The sequence below is a fragment of the Amblyomma mixtum genome, chromosome 2 (genome assembly GCF_055824585.1).
Source record: "Amblyomma mixtum isolate Tamu chromosome 2, ASM5582458v1, whole genome shotgun sequence".
Classification (NCBI taxonomy): Eukaryota; Metazoa; Arthropoda; class Arachnida; order Ixodida; family Ixodidae; genus Amblyomma; species Amblyomma mixtum.
The window spans coordinates 64,507,467-64,531,952 of record NC_143013.1 but is presented as its reverse complement, the minus strand read 5'-3'; the positions used below and the strand labels follow the sequence as shown (position 1 = coordinate 64,531,952).

Here is a 24,486-nt window from a genome sequence, read left to right as displayed (position 1 = left end):
CTCATCCAAGCCAAAACATACTATGTTATCGGTTCCTTCGTTTTAAAGATACATGTCACCGTCAGCTTCGCGGCTATTGACTCGTTATTGGCCCTAGCCATCAGTCTAGAGTAAATAAAAACTGAAGTATTAATTTTATTTGCACAGCGGCCTCAGTTGCACGACTTATAAATTACGTGTATGTGCCACGGCTTATACTCTGTTCTAAAACCTTTCTCCCACCTTACTGAGCCACACTAGATTTATGAACTGTTTAAGAAGTGCCCAGAAACACCCAGTATACCCGCACGCGAATCAGGCTTGTTTCTGTATCCGTTTCGCTTAATATGTCATGAAGTCCTGCCTATATTCACGTATGCAAGAAGATACCACAGACTGTCAGGTCTTCGCAACGAGACTAATGTTTTTGCGCTACAGATTACTCTAAGAAGGCGGCTTGTAAGAGGCTGTTGCTGTCATCGATGGGATAGCGTGTTTCACATATTGTCCAGCCTCCTGCTTTCATGCTTTTAACCCTTTCAGAAGCCATTACCAGCGTTAATGTGACATTAACGTGTCGCTGTATGTTAATGTCATCGACTGGTTAATGTGGTCATTACAGCGTAACACTTGCATTGGGCAACTGAAACCGCCTAGCAGCCGCGAAGTAGAGGGAAGGGTAGAGAGGGCGAAGGATAGAAGACTGCATGCGGTGATCACGTCAGCATTGGAGAGGAGCATGGGTATAATGAGAAGAGCGGTGACAAGGGCAAGAAGAAGCAATAGGTGGCATTCATGCGGCGACCGCACGGAACGCACAATGCTGGCAGTGCAAGTGCAGGCATGTGCTCGTGTTCTGAGCGCGGGCTTGATATGTGGTGTGTTTCGGAAAAAATTGGCTTTGAGGAAAAGGTCTCGGTGGAGACATCAAGCCCGTTGTGATCGAAGTAATGAAGGAAGCAATGAAAGAAGTAAACGAGAAAGAAGTGCCGCTGTGGAAACTTAAGCGTTCACTGACATAGCACAGCACACTCGAGTATGCGTTTCACCGCCGTCAAAATGCCGCTCCCGCTTCCGGTATTTTAACCTGCGCCGTCTTACGAAGGGTAGTGCTCCGGAGAACTTACCTCTCTCGAGGGAGAAAGGGAGCTGGCAGATGTATCTCGCTGTAACTTTCCTCCTACGTTATGCAAGGCTGTTCGTGTACTTTCGTTGAGAATTATGAATATAACACAGCTCCTGACGCGACAAGCAGCGGTCCTAAGTTCAGTTCTCGTGGGCTTCGTGTGGCTGTCTTTTATTCAAATTTCTGAGAAATCATATTTCACTTTAAATGATGAGCGAATAGTTTCTCGTTTCATCCGACACCTCTAGCAAAAACATTGTGCAATGCTTGGTTTCGATGACTCTTGGCTTCTTGGCATAAATAATTTATTTTGAGGTTTTTTTTTCTTTTAAGGGCTATCAGCTACAGCCAGATGTGCCTTATCACTCTTGAAAAGTTGTGTGAAAGAAATCATACTCTCTTCTCTTGACTTCAAGGACTGCGATTGTTTCGATTTATTTTTTACTTCAAAGATTGCATTTCCGGACACTCAATGGACCAGTCCGATGTGTTGCTGAACTACTCGCTGTGAGCTCGTTGGTGGATTTCAATGAACAAAAACATGAATATGGCAGAAAGGAAGGTTGTTTTTCCGTGGTTCCTCTGTGTTTTCATGCACCTGAAAAAAAAATGTGGTGTTAATATCAAGCAATATCATAGTTTTTTTGGTTTTTGAATTTTACGCTGCGACACTACCCTAACTATAATAGTTGTCCCCACTTTTTGGTGTCATAGTTTCTCCTTTTTCTGTGTTCAAACTTTATGAAAATCTTGTTCTGATATATTTCTTGCATATCTCCTTCAATAGCGTGAAATAATATTACTGAATTATACGTTAATGGTTTGCCCATGTCTTCCGCTGTTATGCATTGCCCTATAAGAACATTTGCGGTGAGTGGAATGAAAAAAAAAACGAGCCGTATAATACAACTCTACGAGTTTGCGATATTCCTATTATAGGCTATGGTTACAATAGAGCATCAATATGTGGGAAGACGCCAAGTCTTAAAATATTGTTTTTGTTTCGGTTGTAGTATTTATGCCACTGTTTAGTCATTGTTGCATTAGTACGTCTTAACAATTGTCCTAACGCTCCCTTTTTTGCAGCAAAGACATGCGAGACATTGCTTAAGTTTTAATCAGGGGTAAGTTCTCTAACTGATACCCTGCATCTCGTGTGCAGGTTTTGGGCTTTAACACTTTCACTGGCTACCGGCGTTGCAGATGAACGACTGGCAAAATCCTTTAATATAAAGTTTTAAGTGTGGTCCAAAATAGAGCGAGGTCTACGATTATCTTGCACGCAACCAACTGCTCAAAATATTGGTATTTGTGTGGTTTGAAATTCAAACTTACATCTATAAAGCCGCGAGCAAGGAGCTCCGGAGCACGATACTCGCACGTTGATGCACCGTTGTCCTCGGAGGCATATATGCGGCTGCAAAAGAGAAAAAAAAGCATTTCTGGTTTTGCCACTGCATATTTCTACGTTTTTTTTTTTTGTGCTAGGACAATAAATCTGAATGGGTTGGCAGCACCACGGTCTTGTGAGCCGGTTCGGTGCGCCAAATCAGGTTTTGTATGTACGCTATTTAATAACGCTCGCGACATTATTAGTACAATGGTAAAACCTCTCTCACGGATAGGGCCGGTATTATAGCATGGAAATCAGCCAAACTTAAAGTAATTCCAATGAATTATGAAGCCATATTAAAAACTTACTTTAGGCTTGCTTCCACTTGTTCATTAGTTAAAATTAATCTGCGAAAAATAAATTAGCAGACACGTCTTATACTGTACAGTCACAATGTGGAGAAAGAAAACAAGAAATTACAGCTTTTCTATACGTAAAGGAAGCGAGGATTAAGAAGTGAAGTAATGCCTTTGTAGCTTCGAAGAGCCGCGTGTGTGGTGTTAGTTTGTTCTTTGTAGGCAGAAGAGACGAAATGAGTTCTCAGTACCCTTATACAAGATGGAAAGTGATCAAGGGAAAGGACCCAGAGACATTTCAATGACGTCCCGTTAGGGACGTTTAAAACCGCTAAAGGCACAAGTGGATGCACTATGAAAGAGAACACTCAGTTTTACAAATATACCGAGATATTTTGCCATTTTTGCATAAAAGTTAAAAATGGCTACCGGGATGTTAAGAGAAAACCATCTGAGATCAAACTGAAATGTGCGCTTTTTGCCCATACCTATGGATTTATCAATTCTTAACTACAGCTGGCATGTTACCTTCGTATTTCCGCTACCTTCCCTTTGCTACTTACGCAATGTGATGTGTTCAATTCAAAGGGTCAGTGAATAGAACGGAGAGGTTGCGAGAGCCATCAACCGCATAATTTATTAAAATTACCAACTTTACCAGCCTTAAAGTTACCAACTTTAAATTAACCCAACAGATTAAGACAATACTGAAACTTTGTCGTGTCCGGTCGCTGTGTTGAATGCAGCGAAAGACGCACACGGTACTTTTAGACTTCGTTTATTTAAAGCCGACCGAGGCAGGAGCCGAACTGGCCGCCCGATGAAAGGAGGGAGCGGAGAAGCGTCCACGGGAGGGAGTGGCTTCCCAAAACAGGAGGAGGATGCGGGGGCGCACACACACAAAAGCAATAAGGGGACACAACACTTCCTTCCCCCTTAGAAAGTTGCCTGGTATCGTGCAGGGGGTCGGCGCTCACGCGTGGAGGCGCGCTGGCTTTGTGCGCTCGGGGGAGAAACACTTGTAGGCTGGCTGTTGTTCGCTGTGTCTCCTAGGTCTGTCCTGGGCGAAGTCTCTTCTTCCGGGAAGAGGTGCCAGGCTATGTGGGAAGATGGTGCACGTGTTCTCTCCGCTGGCGGACAGCTCTCAGACGGCGTCGTAAATCTACGCAGCTGGTTGAGATGTCGGCGTGCTACTGTGCCATGAATGTTGACGAGCCAAGAGCGCAGGCCTATGCGTCTGACAATTGTAGCTTCCTCCCAGCGTGGCTTTTTCAGAAACTGTCGGGCGAGGACGCGCTGCCCCTCATTAAGCGTGCCGCAGCGCGGAATTGCTTTTTCTTCCCGGAACGTCTCTGCCTTTGGCTCGGGAAGGATGGCTGTGAGCTGGGTTCGCATTTCACGCTCGAACATCATTTTCGAGGGGGTCTCGCCTGTTGTGCTCTGAACCGTCGTGTGCTGCTTGAAGAGAAAGCGCGCAAGGCGGCGCTGCAGCGAGCCTGTCTGATCTCTTTCAAGGGCGCGTTTTAGCTCGGCTACGTAGCGCTCGGCTTGTCCGTTTGTCGCTGGGTGGTAGGGGGCCGATGTAACTGATGAGATCCCGTTGTCGCGATAAAACTTGAGGATCTCCGCAGACACAAACGGTGTTCCGTTGTCCGACACTACCTTGCGCGGCAGGCCGAACGTTGCAAATAGTGATCGGAGGTTGTCAATGACTGCTGCCGAAGTCGTCTGTCCCATTTGCCTTATCTCAAGCCACTTTGTGTAGGCATCTACGACCACAAGGAAAGTGCAGCCCTCAATTGGTCCTGCAAAATCAATGTGCAATGTGTGCCATGGTGTGTCTGGCTTTTCCCATTCTGGGACAGGAGCTTTCGGCGGGGCGCTCCGGCTGCTCTGGCAAGGCTTGCATTCTCGCACCACTGTTTCGATGTCGTTGTCAATGCCAGGCCACCACATGTAGCTTCTGGCACACTTTTTCATTGCAACGATGCCTCGATGTCCAGCGTGGATGAGAGACATAGCCTGTGCGCGTAGTTCACTCGGAATCACAACTCGGGACCCAAATATGATGCAGCCGCGATGGGTGCTCAACTCTGTAGCTCGCCTGCGGTAAGCGTCGAAGTTGTCCCCTTTGAGTTTATGCACGTTGCCTTGTTGAACAGCTGTGTAAACTAGCCGGAGAGCTGCGCACTTCTGCGTAGATGCTGCAACTGTGCCTGCTGTAAGCGGAGGTTCTGGCAGTGCTTCGAACATCAGAACGTCTCCTGGTGGAAATGGTTCGTCAACAGTTGCGTCTAGTGGCAGACGGCTTAGCGCATCGGCGTTTTGATGTTTACTCCCATTGCGGTAGACCAGAGCGTAGTCGTACGCTGAGAGTTTGATGCACCAACGTGTCATTCGCGGAGACAAAGTTGGTGGCATAGGCCTTTGTGGTCCCAGAATGCCCAATAGCGGTCGGTGATCGGTTATAAAGGTCACCTTCCGGCCGGCAATGTACTGGTGAAAATGTGTCGCCGCGTAGACGATGGCTAGCCCTTCTTTGTCAAGTTGCGCGTAGTTGCGTTCTGCTTGCGACAACGTACGTGAGGCGAAGGCGATGGGAGCTTCCCTTCCTTGCTCGTCAGTTTGCGATAGAACCGCGCCGACTCCGTACGGTGATGCGTCGCAAGCCAAAAGCAGAGGCTTCCTTTCGTCGTAGTGGCGGAGGACTGTACATCTTCGAATCAGGTCTTTCAGGGCATCGAATGACTGCTGATGGCGTGGCGACCATGTCCATGTCACATCTTTCCGAAGGAGTTGGTATAAGTCGTTGGCCACGGTAGCTCTTTGTTCCAAGAACCGGTCGTAGAACGTCAAGAGTCCGAGAAAAGCCTGTAGCTCCTGCTTGTTTGTTGGAGCTCGTGCTTCTGTGATCGCTCGCACTTTGTCCTCGGTAGGGTGAATGCCTTCCGCATCAATTCGGTGTCCCAGAAATTGCACCTCTGGCACCGCAAAACAGCACTTCGATTTGCTTATGCACAAATTAGCGTTTGCTAGCCTTTCGAGAACGAGCTCTAGGCGCACTGCATGCTCTTCAGTGGAAGTGCCACTGATGATGACATCGTCAAGGTAGACACAAACTCCTGGGATGCCCTGAAGCACTGTCTCCATGAATTTTTGAAATATGGCCGGGGCTGCAGCTACGCCAAAAGGCAGTCGCTTGACTTTGTACAAGCCTTTCAGTGTGTTAATTGCCAATAATTCAGCAGTTGACTCGCTCACCTTCAGCTGCTGATACGCCTGGGTGAGGTCCAATGTGCTGAAGACTCTTGCGCCACGTAGTACACTGAATACTTCTTCAGGTGTCGGTAGCGGGTAAGAGGACGCTTTAGTCGCAAGATTGACGGTGCTCCGGTAGTCTCCGCAGAGGCGTATGGTTCCGTTCTTCTTGCGAACTACGACAAGTGGTGTGGCCCATTCTGAATGCTGCGTCGGCTCGATGACACCTTGCTGCTCCAGTTTGTCCAACTCTTTTTCAACTGAATCTCGGAGAGCAAACGGCACCGGCCTGGCCTTCAGAAATTTGGGTTGCGCGTTGTCCAACAACTCCAGTGTGACCGGGGGCCCTTCGTTTCCTGGAATCTCTTCCGAGAATACTCTTTCGTATTTCTCTTGCAGTTGCTCAACCATGTTCTGGCTCGGCGTCTGGTGTATGCCGCATATCATCACGCCTAGTGGAGAAAACCAGTTTCTCCCTAGAAGGCTTGATCCTGTGCCCTTCACAACAAGCAGAGGTAGCGTATGGGTCTGGCCGTTGTAGTTAACCTGCACGTTGGCAGAGCCCAATAGTGGCAGATTCTGTCCTGACCACGTTCGCAGGTGCGTGTCGTCTTGTTGCAGGGCGGGTGCGTCAGATGGCCATGAAGTTCGGAACGTGTCCTCACTGATCAGAGTACAGGCTGCGCCGGAGTCCACCTCGAACTTAATCAGCTGGTGATGTACGCTTACTTCTGTAAAAATCTTCGGTCGCGTGCCGAGATTCATGGTGTTCAGGTCGTACAACACAGATGGTGTTGCTGATGTTGTTCCATGGAGATCAGATAGCGGCGTATTCTCTGAGGCGTTGACGCTGTGATTAGGCTGGGAAGGTGACTTTATCTTGGCAAGTCTCCGTTTCGTAATGCATGCTCTTTCGATATGCCCTCGCTTGTGGCAAAAATTACACGTGGCTGACTGGAATCGACATCCCTGGGGGTTGTGTTGGTCGTCACACCGCCAGCAGCGTTGTGCCTTTTTGACCGATTTTACAACAACAGAAGGCTTGCGCACCTGGTTGCTTGTCTGGTGTACCGGCTCGGTGTTCCGGCGAATCCCTCTCTGCTGGTGACCGGCGCTCTCAGCTCGAACGGCGATGTCGTAAGCTTTGCTGAATGTGAGGTCCTTCTCAGCGAACAGGCGCTGCTGCAGTGACTCGTCACTCAGTCCGCACACAAATCTGTCGCGTAACATCACGTCCAAGGGAAGCATGGTGGTGTTAGCAGAAGAAGCTGCGTCTCCCTCCTGCCCGGTAGCTGTTGTCGACAGCGTTCCAAAATTGCAGTCGGCAGCGAGCTTCTTGAGCGCGGCTACGTAGGCGCTCACAGTTTCTCCTCCCAGTTGATCTCGTCGTTGGAAGCGAGCCCGGCTGTAGACCTCGGATGGCCTTGGGTCGTAGTGCTTTTGCAGCGCTTTTACGATGTCGTCGTAAGACACTGCCGCTGGTGTGCTTGGCTGAATAAGGGCGCAGACAGTATCGTAGGTCTGCTCCCCGCACAGCGTCAGCAGGTTGGCCCTCTTCAAGGCTGGGTCTGTGATGTTGTTAGCTTCAAAGTAGAACTGAAGGCGTCCAACCCACGATGACCACGATGAGCCGTTGAACTCTGGTATCTGATTGGGAAACCCTCGCGTAGCCATGGCTTGTCAATAGCGTTGCGTAGCGCGGGTCGAATCCACTTTCTCGTCGCCACTGTCGTGTCCGGTCGCTGTGTTGAATGCAGCGAAAGACGCACACGGTACTTTTAGACTTCGTTTATTTAAAGCCGATGAGGGTGCGACCAGCGTCGACCGAGGCAGGAGCCGAACTGGCCGCCCGAAGAAAGGAGGGAGCGGAGAAGCGTCCACGGGAGGGAGTGGCTTCCCAAAACAGGAGGAGGATGCGGGGGCGCACACACACAAAAGCAATAAGGGGACACAACAAACTTAATGCCTCATTCCTAGCAGAGATTCCTGTTTTTAAGACAGCAATCCCATAAATGTTTTTATAGTCGAGTCAGTCCGCCAAGAGGAGGAGGAAGAACAGAACTACTTATGATAGTGGTTTGGTTTGGTTTATGGGGTTTAACGTCCCAAAGCGACTAAGGCTATGAGAGACGCCGTAGTGAAGGGCTCCGGAAATTTCGACCACCTGGGGTTCTTTTACGTGCACTGACATCGCACAGTACACGGGCCTCTAGAATTTCTCCTCCAAAGAAATTCCAGCCGCCGCTGCCGGGATCGAACCCGCGTCTTTCGGGTCAGCAGCCGAGCACCATAACCGCTGAGCCACCGCGGCGGCCTACTTATGATAGTCTTGAGCGTATTTTTTATTAAACTCCCCTGTCTAAGATTCCTCATCTTGCTTCAAACAGTGCGAAAGTGCCTCTACAATTTTCATGAAATCCTCAAATTCCTTTCTGCTGTCACTTTTTACCATTCCGTACTGACCTACAGTGAGCGACTTTCTCACTGAATTCACTCGTACCATAAAGTCAGCTTTTTCACCCTTTTAATGCTCCTTATAACCTCGTACTGATTTCCTTCATTTTAACTGTACATTTTCTACCTTTCAATTTACACTATTATTCAATGCTCCTTTTTTTGCAAATACTTAGAGACCTCAGCTGCTCACCTGTTGTCTTTTTCATGTTCCTGAGCCTTTCGTCATACAAAACTTTACTGTGCGCTTTCTGCGCTTCAAATGACCGTGAGACCATGTGCCTCTACACTTCTCTCTTTCGATGTTAGCGCCAGAGGTTTTGAATTGCATCAAGTTTGCGAATACCTCCACAATTACAAAACTGCTACCGGCAGATTCCCTTGGTAATGGTATCCAAAATTTCCGCATTTAAAAAGATCTTTTTGCAGTTTTTCATGTATTCAGTTCTCTAATCTTTTGGCTAGTTTATGTTTTTATTTTTCATTTTTAATTTATCGTAATTTATTTTTTAAATATTCTGAATTATTACACAAACTTAAACCATTAGCTTGGCACCAATTTACCCTCTTCTTTTGGTTCTGACTGAACCCTGGCCTATCCCCCGTCGTGAGTATGTACCATGCCGCTAAGGCAACAACAACAATAACTGACTCCTTTTTTATTTCTGCATTACATCCCGCGGTAAGGTTACCCACCGCTTCCTGGTTGAAACAAGCGGTTTGGTTTTCAAGCGCCGTTTACCCGTAGTGACCTCCAACACAGACGGAAAAACATTTGTTTCTATCATCATTAAAAACTCGTGGGTCCGTCGAATCACCTAATGTCTAGTAATCACGTAAAATAATTTCGAACACCGCAGTCACTATAACAATGAGCAATGCATTTTCATACCCTATATGTATATATATAGCAACACGAAGAGTCATTGTAAAATACCGCAGATTAGGTTCGACCGGATTCTGTTCTTTAACCTTGAATTACGAAAGTAGCAACTAAAACATTTCTACCTATTTTAATATATGGACACCGTGGCAACAAACTAAGCCTCCGGTTTTGTCTGCGAACATTCTCATTTTTTTCATGTGTCACTGTATCGCACTTCATATTTGATGATTACTGTTGTAAATTAGTGTTATTCTGCACTTACCCCACAGCGCTGGCCACCACCGCCTCCGAGTAACAGTCCGGGGAAGCTCTTCGCCTCTGACACCATCACTGCGACAGGTTTGTACCGGCATTATTATGCAGCTTTATCGCACTGAACAAAACATTTGTGGTGACAGACTTTCCCGTCACCCAGAGAGTCGCGGATGTATGTAAAGGTCGGTCTTAAATATCTCTCGCTGTTGTACCTATTTCCTGTTTGCCGATCGATGAGTTATCCACTTTTTTTCCTTCAACATCTGCTCAAACTTTTGCTGCCGAGCTTTTCTTGCATGAAAACGCAGAAAAGCTATATTCCTAGCAAGCATATTGTGTGTGAAACGGTGTATGAAACGCCTGCAAGAAAATTGGCCCCTGCGTAACAGCAAATCTTGACGCTAAACAGTACCATGATAATAAAATCGCAGATATAACTTTTTATCGGAATGCGTCATTAGCCCGTGAGATACAGCAGTGCAGTTGCCTTCAGAGAAAAACATTTTTCTTCGAATGCCGCAAAAAATTTAGGTTAAAGGCTTTGTTATTTCCTCTTTCTTGATGCGACAAAGAGTTATTGAGGTAGAGGCCCCAAAGCAATTCGCAGTGTTTCAAGGAAGAGCATTTGTGCAGAGATATGGCCATACCACGATTCTGGCATGCGGCCTCTAAGTAGTGTCTTAAAACAGTCATGCTACACTTCTTTGTGCAGCGGACAGAGCATTTTTCAACATGACAAGTGAAAGTTCGCGTACTTTCGAAATCTATTCCTGTTATTCTGTAGTGTGTAGAAGCACTATAGTTCATGCATTCCATATTTTGAGTCAGTTTCAAGATAAATCGTACAGTTTACAACAGGCACAGAAAAGCCACTTATTTATGGGTATGAATTTCCTTTATTGGCGCCCACGTTTATTATTGAAGAGAATAGGGAAGAACACAAAGAGGTTGTTTGGAATTTTTTTTCATCTGCTGCACACCTTATTCGACACTAAATTCTGGAAGAGCACATTCAGAGTAAACCGATTTCAGTGCTCTCTCCAGTAGTTGTAACTGTGTGTAAAGCCAAATTCGCCAGTGTGCTTCGGCAGTGAGTGAAACAGCAAAAAGCCACGTTTCTAAACTCGAAGAAGATACGCAATCTGCGGCCACAGTTGGATGCTGTCTAAACGCCCTTGTTTTACGTCATGTACTAGCTCTGCGGCGGGCTGTTGCAGCCATATCTAAAATAATACTCGGCCAATCGCTGATGTTGACTGAATACGAATACCGAGGCGTCTTTTTGAGAGGCAAAAAGAAAAGACCGCCGCTCAACAAACGCGATTAATTGATACCCTTTAGTGAAGGCATAAAACTGTGCAAAGAAGTTTACGCAATTAACTGGATTATGAATATTTCTTTTCTGCAATGCATAAACCTTATTTTGATATCTTCTTCATTTATTCAGCCATACGCAGCAGCGACCTTTGAATGGTTACCTATCTATTTCAAGGTTGACATTTCTCAAATGTCATCCAGCATGCTCAAGCTTCCCCGCGTGAGCCAATTCATACAGCATTCACCCAGACTACGCAGTTCTTTTTTTTTTTTTTAGCTGTAGCCAAAGGGTACCGTCACCAACTCTGAGCGAAAGGATGCGTGCGTTGATGAGTGCTCCCTCTTTGCTCCCTATTTTTTAAGGCGCCTAATTTAGAAAGTATTTCTGACTGTGCTATTCGCTGCTGAGGTTATAGCAGGTGTCTCCAATACACGGCTCGCGGACTACATGTGGCTCCAGGGAAGTGGCTTTCGGCCTCCTTACGCTGCATAGTTCACGATCTTTTGTTCTAGAGAAGCGATTGTTGTCCCCCTTTTTGCCTTGTAATAATTTGTAGCCTCAAACAGTAAATTCTCTACGTTCGGTCACCCCTGCCCTTAATGAGAAGCACCTTTCAGCTCGGACAAAGAAAAAAACAATATTGTTGCTTCTCAGTTTTAGCCTAGATTCGTCAATGCTTCTCACATACTTGCTATGCTTTCTTTTCGTGCTTCAATTTACTGTTCCCTAGTTTTGATCTTTTTTTTCTGTTCTGCCTCTCACTACTACTTTTTTCTACTCGGCCATTTTAGGCTGGCCCAAGAGAGACAAGTTTATCAATGCGGCCCGTCTGGCAACAAGAGTTCGGGGCGGCAATTTTCGAAACAGGAATTGCATATCGGACAGCTTTCTGCTCGTCGAAAAAAAAATTGACTACAACTATTTTCTTCTAAGAGGGAATAATGCCTGACGGCTTACCTGCTGACAACAGAAGCAGAGCCACTAAGATTACTGAGTTCTTCATTGTATTGAATGCGCTGCGAGACCACACACGCCAATGGAAAGATTCCACGAGCTTTTATTTCGTGTACCGGACGTACAGATGGTGCATCCGCAGTCCGCTGTCGCCCCCTCGCAGCATGTAGGCGCAAGAAAAGGAAAGAGAAGATTGCCGCCTCCGGGAAGGCCTCACGGCGCTAACCTTCCGCAACTATCCGAAGACAAGAAACAGGATGCCAACTGCGCCACAAATTAACGCTTCTAAAAAAGGAAGTGGGGCGAAATTTACTATATGAACTATGTTTTCTACACCAAGCGCAGGTTAGAACCAGTGCTTCAAACTGAAGGCACAGCGCACGAAGGACGGGACAAGGCAGAGACAAACCGCCCTTCGTGCGCTGTGCCTTCAATTTGAACCATGTACCAACTAGCCCAGACAAATACCTTACTGTAGAACCAATGCACCCAGGCCATGCATGATGTTGAGCCTGGTGTGGACCTGTGCACTGGGACGCGCAACCCTTGTAGCCCATGGTACTATTGCCTGCACTGCACTAGCTTGCTTGACTGAAGTCGGAACTGCACGTATGCAACGCAACTAAAATGTTTTCAAGATGTACTACAACAACGATGAAAACCCATCCGCTGGTGCAAAACCACTCCGTTGTGAACGACCGTCGGCGACGCAACAGCTGACTAAAATGTGTGCTGGCGGGAAAGAGGGCGTCCATATTATGGTCCAAAATGCACGTTTTGCACAAGCTATGCTGTCACATTAGAAAAATATTGTCATACGGTTAGTGATAAGTTAACTTCAGTGAGGAGCTGTGCTAAGGTCGAACAGTTCCGACCTGATGGTTTAGTTAAGTAAACGACTACGATGTTAGGTGCTCAGCAAGCGTTTATTCCGAAACTGGCCATGCAAGTGTCACATATTCTGCAACCTTTGAAGATGCCGAGTCTCCCCCACTATAGGGCATTAAACAGTCATGATGGCGTATCTCTGCTGTGGGCAGTTTTAAAGCAGGAAAGACACGCAATCATCATAACATCCAAGCTCATAAGCTCTTTCGTCAAAAATGCAGTTGAGATTTTAGTGTAACTCAGTCGTAAAAAACAAATAACCGAAAAACAAGCATTGAACTTTTTTGTAGCACTCAAGGCATTTTAGCACATAAGCGGTGCTTCGCTGAACTCTCTTAAATCACTAAAATGCTGACAGCCGCACTGCACACTAATCTACATTGAAATGTATATCAGACAATTCTTACATGAAAAGCGCTACCGGCGCTTTAAAAGCTGACGCACTACAGACGGGCTAAGTGCACTGCCCATAATTCTTTCCGTCTGCACAAGTATTAGTTCAGCAATTCAGCCTTTTCCAGCATCCTCTTATGTTAAATTTCCTTCACCCAACTAGCAAGCAGGTGTCTTTTGATGTTTATGGCATCCCTATGAGAACTTTGCTTGTCGAATCGCCCTTATTGCAACACCGCAATTTACCACTCTTGATGTAAATGGCAAAACAAAACAGCCTTAATTGACGATGTTTCTACTAACTTAAAAACGCAACGTTTGTCGCACTGAGCACCCCCTTTTTGCCAAGAAAGGAGAATAAAGGGTCGGCTGGCGAGCGCTAAACATTTTTTCCAGGCGTTGGTGCGATCCTTGTTGAAGGAAACATTGCTGCAAGTGGAATATGTTGTAGAAAATATGAAAAGATGTAGTATATTTTGTGGAATCTCATTGTTACGTTGAAAAGGCTTGATCAGTGACGCCTGAAACGAAGTTAGTGTCTGAAAGGAAGCTTTGAACGGCGGAGAGCACATTACTGTTGCTGCGCCCAAAGGTAGAAGCACCAAGAGAAAGAACAGTCCCAGCAGACATACTCAGATCGAGTTGCTTAAATAGGCGATCTGGCAGGCGCCTCAGTAAAGAGAAGCCACGGCAGGACAAGAAATATATTTATTATTTATTTATTTACAATACTGCCAGTCCCATCAGGGACCATAGCAGGTGGGCGAGCAAAAATGACAAACATGATAAAAATTTGAGCAGTGCACTCTAGAATTCATCAAAAAAAGTGAATACAAATCAAATACAGATGAACAGAAAGGAACAACCAAAATAAAAGAAAATGTAAACATTAGCAAGGAAAAAGAAAAATACATGTCTAGGAGTCAGGTGGAGCATTTCCAGAAGGAATTCAATTACAGCACATGGGAACACAGGAGCGGAAAAAAAAACTTTCTTCGCAATTAATTAACAATCTAATGAAGTGTTGAGAGGCGGTTTAGTATGTCAGTGAAACTGCATTATTGGTTAATGGATAAGGATTCTATCCATGACGTGAACTGAGATAATGTGGCTGCAGTTATGATTGAGAGACCAAGGCGATTCCATTCTCTGATCACGAGGGGAAAGTAGGAATACATGAACGTGTCGTTATGGCATGAGTATTCTGTTATCGCGCGTGCGTGTTTATGCCTCGACGGACGTGATTGTGAGAAAGATATGTATTTTGATGCGTCTATCTTGTAGCAGTTGTGCATCAGGTGAAATAAAAATTTGAGTCGTGCTTGTTGAGCTCTTGATGATAGCATCGCTAAACCCGAAATAGCCGCGAGGTTAGTCGGTGAATCAATGCGCTTATATTTGTTGTGTACGAACCGCAATGCTTTACGCTGTAAATTTTCCAGTTTTGTTACATTAGTCACTGACTGGGGGAACCAAACTGTGTTAGCATACTCTAAACCTGGTCGAACGAAAGTAGTATATGCGAGAAGCTTGGTCGATTTGGGTGCGAGGCGCAGACATCTTCGAAGAAAAGATAGTTTGCGTAATGCTTTCGAGGTTATGCTAGCAACGTGCGCGTCCCATCTGAGGTCAGAAGTTAGTGTGATGCCTAAGTACTTATGCTGGTGAACTTTCGTCAGTATTCTGCCATTAACAAATGATCTACCATGAAATGATCTATCATTAGGTGTTGAGCACAGAGAAGGCACAAAGGGGTGACCGCCTTACCAGATGTATGGAGGTTTAAGTTTAATTGAGGTATATCACCACGTAGACGCGTGAAATGAACTTCAATCTTGCGCTGTTACCATTCTTTACCTCACCAGGGAAATACAAGATGCTAATAGTAGGGAGAGGAAACAAGCGCTGAGGCTGCAAATTCTTTCAACAACATCCGCCTCGAAATTTTGGCCCTGTAATATATGCGCAGGGCGAGAGGAGAGCAGTGAATGGGCCTAGAAGGGATGCCTTCGCCAAGGTAACGGCAACCAAATTTGAATAGACTCCTCTGTGTACAAGCTGCGAAGCAAACCTTAATTAACACATGTGTAATGGTATTAAAAATTTGAGTAAGCAGAATGCGTGTGACTCCGTAGACATGATCATAGAAAAGAGCACGGGGAAATGAATCCGTCGCAATTATAGCAGCAGAAAAGGAGCTGTCTGAGTTCCGCAAAGCCAAGACCACGAGTAAAAATTTAGCCAAATAAATAGAGGTAAAGGTGGGAAGGCGGAGTGAGAGTAACCAATCGAGGGACAAAGAGAAAATGCCGACATCGGGTTTTATTCACACTGTTAGCCGTCCATCGCAATGACAGCATGAGAGCGAAAAGACATGAGGTAATCTTCTAACAAACTGTTGTGTATGTGGAAGTGCAAAACCTTTGCATTGTTTTAGAAATACGTCCTAAAACAGAATCTGAATGGATGTAGATTTGGCCCGCACTGTAAGGAAGTCCGAAATGCGGCCTTTTAAAGGGTAAAGGAGAGCTTCCACAAAACAAATCTGTGAAGTATGCAAAGGAGACCAACTTTCATTGAAACAATCCCAGGCTGACAAAGAAAGATCAGATTTGAAGCATGAAGCGACGAATCGCACAGTTTTACGAATAACTGCACCGTTAAGAGACGAAATCTGGGGGGATGTCATGGAATCCCCACGTTTAAGCACAATACAGAATGAGCCACAAATTTCGAAAAGCCCAGACAGGGCCGCTTCAAGAGAAGGGGGCGAAGTTGATACTCAGGTGCTCCAGAGAACAAGGCACTGCCGAGTTCTAATACTGGACGGACATACATTTTATAACTCATTAGAAAAGAACACATTTTCATGCCAGTACGAATGATGTTCAGCCTGCGCATCATGCCGACTGCTCGGACACCTTTCGCAGTCACCTGCTTTATATGGGATAGCCAGGAATTTTAAACATCGTAAATACCTCGGACGTATCTGATGCGCTGCACTCGAGGTATCGATTAACAGTAGTAATATTAACTGGATCAAAGAGCTGGAAAATCAAGAAAGCGCATCTGTTTACATTGAGGGGGAGGTAAATTCGCCTAAACCTTGCTCCAATTCATTTAGGTAAGACTGTAAAAACTGGCACAGAAAGTGCAGGTCATTCTTTCACCGTATGACTGCAGAGAGTACTGCTAAGTAAAACGTTTAAAACAACAAAGGATAGGGTAGCACCTTGGAGCACTTATCTCGCCTGTCGAAATCTGCCGAAAAAAACGCTGTTCAGGAGAAAAAATAAATCTCTGTCAGCCAGGATTGCTGAAATTCCTGTCACAAAGTAACTTGGAAGACCTACACCCTGTAACCTTTCCAAGTATCCTGCTGCTTTGCACGGGATTATGTGTCCTTAATTGAAGCTCCAATGAACTTATATTCCATCCATGTTTGGAAGCACTGATTGTGTAGAAGTCTCTTCTGCGCTGCTTACCGTCTTTTCTAATCCCGTGTGCACTGCGCATTTTTGACAAAGACAGAGCGATCTGTCTTCATTTGCTGAACCGAAAATTATGACTTCTTTCGGGCTGCTAAATAGTTAACTAAACTGGGTGGTTTTGTGCCCACTATCTGAATTAGACAAAGCTTGAAAGTGGGGTCTGAAGGCGCTTTTAAAGCTTTTATAATATAGGAAGGTGCTCCGGTGGCCGTTAGGAGTAGTCAAATGGCCCCCAACCTGAAGACTGATCGGAAGGTCATCGCTGTTCGTGCCACAGTGGCACAGATCGCTCTTTGTGGCCTCTGAAAAACATGCAAAAACCTTAGTTTAAGCAGGCGAGGTTTTCGTCAAAACCTCGTCTTTCTTCAAAACGAGGTTTTCGTCAAAAGCCCGGTCCCAGAAGCGGAAGCCACAGCGACCCGTTTTAAACCCACACGAAGCATCATGCGATTTCAAGTCTCCTACAAGTGAAACTTTTGTCCTGCAACTAGATAAAAAATATATATTACATGCATTGCTACTCATTGGTATCCTTTATTATATACATTGGAATCAAGGAAAATAAACATCCACAACCTGAATTTCGCACTGACTGTACATATATTGAAATGACACCCCTACCCGTTGGCAAGATTCGGTGGATACGAACAACAGCGAGTCATCGCCCCTTGCTGGACGATCAGCCTGAAAGTGCGATAATTTTAGATGCTACCTTGAATCTTTAGGATTTCTGAAGTGCGCTTATATCTCGTGTTAGTTGAATGAAAAGAAGAATTAAATCAGTCGAAGAGGAACGACTAAGCCGGTAGTTCTAGTGCAACACTTCCAGGGACCCTATTTTGCCGATTTCCGCCGCGGCAACCGCCTTTCCCAAAAAACTGCATGTGTTTTTTGACCTAAGGCGATTCTTTTTTGTCTTCATAAGAGGGCAAAATGGACCAGCAACATCTCAAATAAACGCACTTCACTTTTGGGCTCGCATCTCAGACTGCATAACAACACACTGTACTGAGGATACTTCTGCCTCACTGTGAGTTGTGTGTCTGGTTGGAGGAGAAATAGGAGGCTCGGATTACATGTGACCTAGTAAATTGGTAGACGTGTGCACACCAGCTTGGGGAGGCACAACCAAAGCTTAAGAAGATGCAACAGGAGCAGCAGAGGCTTGCAGTAAATTAGACAGCTCAGACGCCAGCACTTGCGAAATGCACGCGGTCCGATTCTCTAATACGCGCTCCATGTCATTCGGAATTGAGTTGTCTACCGCCGCAGCTATCGCTTGCGCCAAGGTGGAATCCACAGCAGTTATATACCGCACTACCACACTAGAATAGCCTGATGCCCTATCCTTTACAGCGGCGAGTGGATTTCGTCTTGAACACCTGCGCTTATCAATGAGCTCCTACACTAGTAGTTCCTCCGCCCACACTATACAGTATGAATGGCTTGCTGTGCGGCCACACCCTCAAAAACAACACTTCTCGTGCTGAAGAAAACACTCAGCTGGATGGTGGCTCTCTCGGCTAGTCATAAGAGTAAGGTAGAACGTATGTTGTGTCTAGGCTGGTTACAGAAAGCAAGATTAGAAATTCCAGCTGGGCCACTTGACGGAGCACCGCCTGAATAGTTAGCTGAAGACACTTCGTCATATTATTCATGAAAGCACGGGTAAATTTTTCTCGTAACTTAAAAAGATTTGCCATTTTCCGCTTTTTGAGTTCGTTGACGAGTTCTGTTCAAAAAAGGAACCGTATGAGCAAAGCGCATAACAGCGTCTGCTACAGTACTCGTTTATTCGAGGTCTGCTTTATGGGTTTAAAGGTTAGCGTTTAGATAACCGAGCCGATCTCAGTTTTTTCTCTATGAACTGTTGCTTTTAGTGTCAGGGGATTTCATTATGTTGACCATTAAGCATCTCTATTTTTTCAATGATACAGAACACTTTCCCTTTGGAAGGCACGTCATTGTCACAATGGAATGCATTCTAGAGCTAAAGCAATTTTTCGCGAGGACTGACCGGCTCCCCGAGTTTCTGTCAAGCTTGTCCTTGAAGATGACCTTGGCGAAACCTAGCATATCTGCGGCGAAGGCACTATGATATCGCCGCAAGCGATCACTCCTCGTGTTAAACTGCAACGCACTCTCGCGTCGTGCATTGCGCATCGTGGTCTTTGTCAACTTCCAGCGCGAACAGATCAGATCTCCTTAATCTCAATCAGAGCTTAACTTCAGTCTAATATCGTCGCCACATGTGCCGACGACCCAGAAAAGCAAAATTAAGAACCAATAATGCCAAACGCATGCTTTCCCACGTCTACTCGGTTTAGGTCCGTTACAAACCTACATCTTTTTTTTTCCCCGGGAGGCTTTTTAGCAGTGGTATCACATGCATAAGGAGCCATTCCTCTACCCCCTTTATGGGTCGACACACATCTAAGCACCCTGAGTAATGCCAAAATAGATTTATGGGCCCCAAGGACTCATTTATTATACATCGTTCGTTTGTACAGCATTGATAACGGTTAAAATCGTGGCTCCAGGCGTCACTAAAAGTCCACCTAAGCGCCGGTGAGTCTTCAAACACCTGAAAATACAAAAAAGGATCCTCTATATAATTAAGAACAGTTGGAAAAGAGTAATTTATGGCATCACCTAATCAACCCTGATAAAATTATAGCTATAGCAGGAATACTACAAGCCCGAATATGCAAGAACTCTGCTTTCAGTGGCCACAGCATGATGAAACAGCAGCGCATAGAAACCATACAATGAAGAGGCAGCACACAAGGCGCTTCTGGCGCTGCCTTCTCCTCGTTTCTATGCGCTGTGTTTTCGGTATCCTCTCGTATGACCATTTGTTGTCACGAATATTTTATCTAGAATTTCCTCATCAAGGGAAGAGCATAATACGAAGATACAGTTTCACACCGTAACACAGGAACTGAGCTTTTTGCATTCTGAAGTTAAAGGAAGAGTTTTGCATCTTCTGAATTTTATTCCAAATACTGCCGCGAACTGCGAGCAGTAACTGTTTAAACTTAGACCTCTGTGCAGGCTAGCAGCTTACCGCAAATGAGTGGACAATTTTAATAATGGTCGAAATGTTGCAGTGCATTACTGCCACATTAGGGTATTCGTGCGATAAATGTCTGATGCGAAACAGTGATTTTTACTGATGTCCCTGTTGAATTGAAGATTTCACACTAACCGCAGGTTTTGCTTATGCATCGATAAGCCACATGAATTTTCTTTCCCTGTATTCCAGTGACTGGCACAATAGGGTGCATTCACGCTGCAGATTGATTTTTGTTCTTCAATATGGCGATAAACACTCAGAGAACGTTTTTTTTTTTCGGCTGTTTGACTGCGTCTACTAATGCAGGCTTAAGGTCTAGAAAAAAAGAACAGATGTAACACAGTAATTTGCTACGCTATTCTATACGGCATGTGTCATCTGTGTAAAAGGACTTTCCTAATCATGCCACTCACATTTTGGTGTGGTGAGGCAGACGTCGCGGATACATCCTATTTCCGGCCGTACACACCGGCGGTTTATCGGACAGACGACGTTCTGTAACACAAATGAGGCGTGCATTTGCCTGACATCATGCACGAGCAAACACTTGCGAACTCCACATGTCACATTTAATTCAAACGTAAGTTTTTGATCGACAGAAGTTTAGAGCAGCAATAATTAAACCTCAAGTGTTCCATTTCGACGTAGCCCCCCAAGAATTTGTATACGAGGGGGTACCCAAAAGAAACCGGACTTATTTTTGTTTGAACTTATTTGTTCACATTTTAAGCACAGACCTTCAATCTCCTTCAAAGTATTCCCCACTTGCAATGATACGCTTGTCGAATCTTTCATTCCATTTCTCAAAACATTGTTTAAATTCATCTTTTGTGATGCTTGACAGTGCCTCCGTCGTTTTTTTCTTCGCCTCAGCAACATCAGCGAAACGCTTTCCATTCACCTATTTTTTTCATTCTAGGAAACAAAGAAAGTAGCACGGGGCAAGGTCGGGAGAGTATGAGGGTTGAGGAATAGGGGTCATGCTATTTTTGGTCCAAAATTGTCGTAGAGACAGGGCTGTGTGAGCAGGGGCATTGCCATGATGGAAAAACCAGTCATCCGACCGTCAGAAATCTGGCCGCTTCCACCGCACACTGTTGCCCAATCTTTTCAAAACATCCAAGTAGAAAGCCTGGCTAACTGTCTGACCCTGGGGAACAAATTCCCAATGGACGACTCCTTTCACGTCGAAAATACAAATCAGCATTGTTTTGAGGTTTGGTTTCACCTGACGAGCTTTCTTGAGGCGAGGTGAATTTGATGTTTTCCATTGGCATGATTGTTGCTTTGATTCAGGATTCGATTCAGAAACACTTGAGTTGTCCCCATAGCATCGTCCATGTACGTCTTTCTTATTATTTCAAGAGTTTCCATTCAACTTTTTCCGAGCAAAAATCAGAATTTCACCGGCGCACGCTGTTCACGAAAATCAGCCATTGCAAAAACGACATTCACACAAAACAGTCGTCACTCTAAATCTCTGCCTAAACTAGTCTGACCTCCTTCAACGACGGCACTCGGCTTACTGACTCTGGAATGTTCGTTCTATGCGCTCCTAGTGGCAAAACGCGGTACCACAGAAGCTTTGCCGACCAAAAAATTTAGTCCGGTTTCTTTTGGGTACCCCCTCGTATTCCCGCAGCCCGCTTCTAACATCATTTTCCTGTGCTTCGCTTGCAGAAGCTGGCACAAAACAGCCGACAGCTCCCATTTTGCCTTCATTTAAATGCGGCCGCCGAGGTTCGACTCCTGAGCCTCGGGCACGGCAGCCAAACGGCTTAGGCACCAGGCCACCGACGCGGGTGAATGCGTGGGTCGATGGCGGAAGCAAGCGGTAAGAGAAACGATGGCAGTTTCGTTAGAATTTGAGAAGAAGAGAAGAAGGGCAGTGCGACAGTTATTCTTTGTACTATAGCCAAGTCTGCAGGCAAATGTAGACAAAGTGGCACCTCAGAAATAAAGCTTTTAGTTTTAGCTCAAAAATTCATGAAGCGCTTAAAAGACAGCAGAGAGGAAAAGAGTCACGTGAACACGAAATCTCTGAAAACGTGGAAAACGTATGGGTGTTCATTGTGCTCAGAAATTCTAATACCGGGTATGTACATTCGTTATAATTAACTCTATTAAGTCCGCTAATCAACAAGAAGGGTGACGTCAATCTGCTCGTTGTGGCCACGCACCGAATGACACCTTTCATAGAAGTGTTTCTCTTTCAATAGTTAGCGAGGGGGTGAGGGTTCTTCTCCATTCCCCCGTTCATCCAGTAAATTCATCCCCTTCTCACAACGTTAACGTCACACCACCGAGATCCTCAATAAATATTTCATGGAAGACATGCGGATGCTGAACAAGTAGGTGATTCGGTTTGTTTTGGCAACGGATAATAATTTTATTTTTATTTAGTACTTACACCACATTGCACTCCTGCCGCCTCAACTGCCACCACAGCAGCGGCGACCTCAGCAGTTGCCGGGAAACCAGCCGTAGGGCTGTAGGGATTGTTGTTCCGTCCTAGAACCGTTGGGCCGTAGGGATTGTTGTACCGTCTTAGAACCACTTGAGCTTCTCCATGCAGTGCTGCATCAGTGAATAGGTGTTGCCCGTAGCATAGCCCAAGGTTAGCTACTTGTTCTGCGGCACTGTACAAGAATGCTAGTACAGTCTGCTCCGGGCTTTCGCATTATCGACGGAGACTTTGTTGATAAACGCCTGTCCCAGAGAGTACAGTGAAAATTTTGTGCGTGCTAAACGTCACGTACGAGTATTTAAGTTTTTCAATCTCCGGTGTATTGAAGGGCTGAAACCAAAGGCTGCATTATTAGGTCTACCACCAGCGAGGGAATTGGTTTGGTGAAATTGTAAAAGTTGCTAAGCATTGTCGCCAAACTAATTTGGTAAGCTGTTAAATGTCTGAAGGACCACAATTAGTTCGACTGAAGTCATATATAGAACTGAAGATTTCGCTCTAATCGCGACTTTTCTCTCATGTATCGATTAAGCAGATGAAAGTTGTTTCCCTCCACGCAAGCGATTCCTGGATTAGGGCTTGATGACGCTGCATATTCCTTCTTTTTAATACGGTGATACAAAATCGACTAATTTTTTTTTTTTTTGCTGTTCGACTGCATCTCCTAATGCAGGCCTAATGTTGAGGAAAAAAGAGAAATGTAGCACAACAGTTTTGTTACACCACTCTTACGTCACGCAGGGAGGTTAGCGTTCTAATTGGCTAGTGACTGAACTAAACGCGTTCTTTTTTTTTTTGACGGCATTATGGCCTATATTGGAAAGAAACCAATAAACAAACAAACAAACATCATAGGCTATACTGACAAAACGAATATGTTCGCCGAAACTGTTGAATTATCTACAATTGCTGCCATGCTGAAAGACAATGAATGGAGGCACCTGTATTCGCATTTCTTTCAATGGCAGACGTCGATGTCTAGACTAACAACTGGCTATTAGTCTATTAGTCCTCGCGTTGCCTTTCAGCTATTCCTCGTTTCTCAGTGCTAGATGGATTTGACAGTGCTGCTTCAAAGGCGGAGTGACCTGATGTTCCGTGTGTTTTTAGGTAGAAATTAACATGGGCAGGTAAAGTTACCTCCTAATGATAGCACCATCCCGAGGGCGAGGGCCTGAAGGGTCATCGTGACTTCGGGAGCCAGCGTCCAGTGATCAGTTCTACCACAGCGAGGGACTTCTCTTGATTCATATCGTGCCTCGCGTCGTGAGCTCTTTTTATTGATGCATAGCGTGATCGCGTGGATTCTAGGCCTGCGTTTTCCCTATGTTGCGTCACTTTTCTTTAGGAAAGCACAAAGCTGGGAAACATGGAGAACGATATGCTTCAATGACGACAGGACGGTCGTCACGGGCTTTCACGAGAGCGCACTGATGCGCTCTTACTGAGATGTGAATCAAGCGAAAAAGAAAGGTTGTTTTAAAGGCTTCTTGGTTCCGGGGAGGTGACTTTTTGAAACTCTGAGCAATGCGTACGTCTTCTCTACGTAGTTCCAGGAAGCGAATTACCATCTCTGAAAACGAAAAACCTCTTCAAAAAGCAACGTTCGTTTCCAAAGAAATTCCGGTCGCCTAGCACGATGCCGTGCCAGTTACGAAAGTCAACGCATTGCTTCCTGTCTTGCTTGTGTCCTTCTTACTAGGGTGATATGCTTAATGCTCACTATAAAGTATTATTTACCCTCCCCAAACTTGAAGCTCACGAATCTTTTTCTGACTTCTGGCGGACTACAGTGTCTCTTAATGACCGCCACTTTATAGAATGAAGTCTTGACACCTGCGAACCAACCTAAATGTCTAGCCTCCTCTCCTGTGTCATTTCTCCTCGCTTCTCTTTTCTGTAATTAAAGGGAATTGGAAACATTGAAGTTCTCGTAACCCAGAACACTGCACGACAAGGTTTTGTCAGTTTATGTACACAAAAATTATATCAAGTTTCTCTTTTCTTACAGCGATCAGCCTTTCTTTTTAGTTTTACACCGGTCGTTCCTTCGTCGATTGGGCAACCGTGCTACAGAGTTTGAGTTTCTACGCAGACGGACCGAATACTCGCTCATTCTATTTGTTCAATAAAAGTAACTCAGCCCACCGAGGATGACTTGGAATGTACTAGTACACTTGTCCACTAGTATTCGAAGACACGGTATTCGGTCTTCACCCGTAATTATGTGCGCAGGAATGAGGCCGACCGCT

General features: G+C 45.3%; 1 long non-coding RNA gene across 1 annotated transcript; it reads right to left on the bottom strand.

Annotated features, from left to right (window-relative positions):
• Positions 1-1,559: 1,559 nt before the first annotated feature.
• On the bottom strand, positions 1,560-12,037 carry LOC149359565 (uncharacterized). The gene is made up of 4 exons (XR_016288283.1): positions 11,923-12,037; positions 9,655-9,722; positions 2,441-2,522; positions 1,560-1,703 (listed from the first exon to the last, which is right to left on the bottom strand). It is a non-coding gene; the product is annotated as an uncharacterized LOC149359565 (long non-coding RNA).
• Between the last annotated feature and the right edge of the window lie 12,449 nt (positions 12,038-24,486).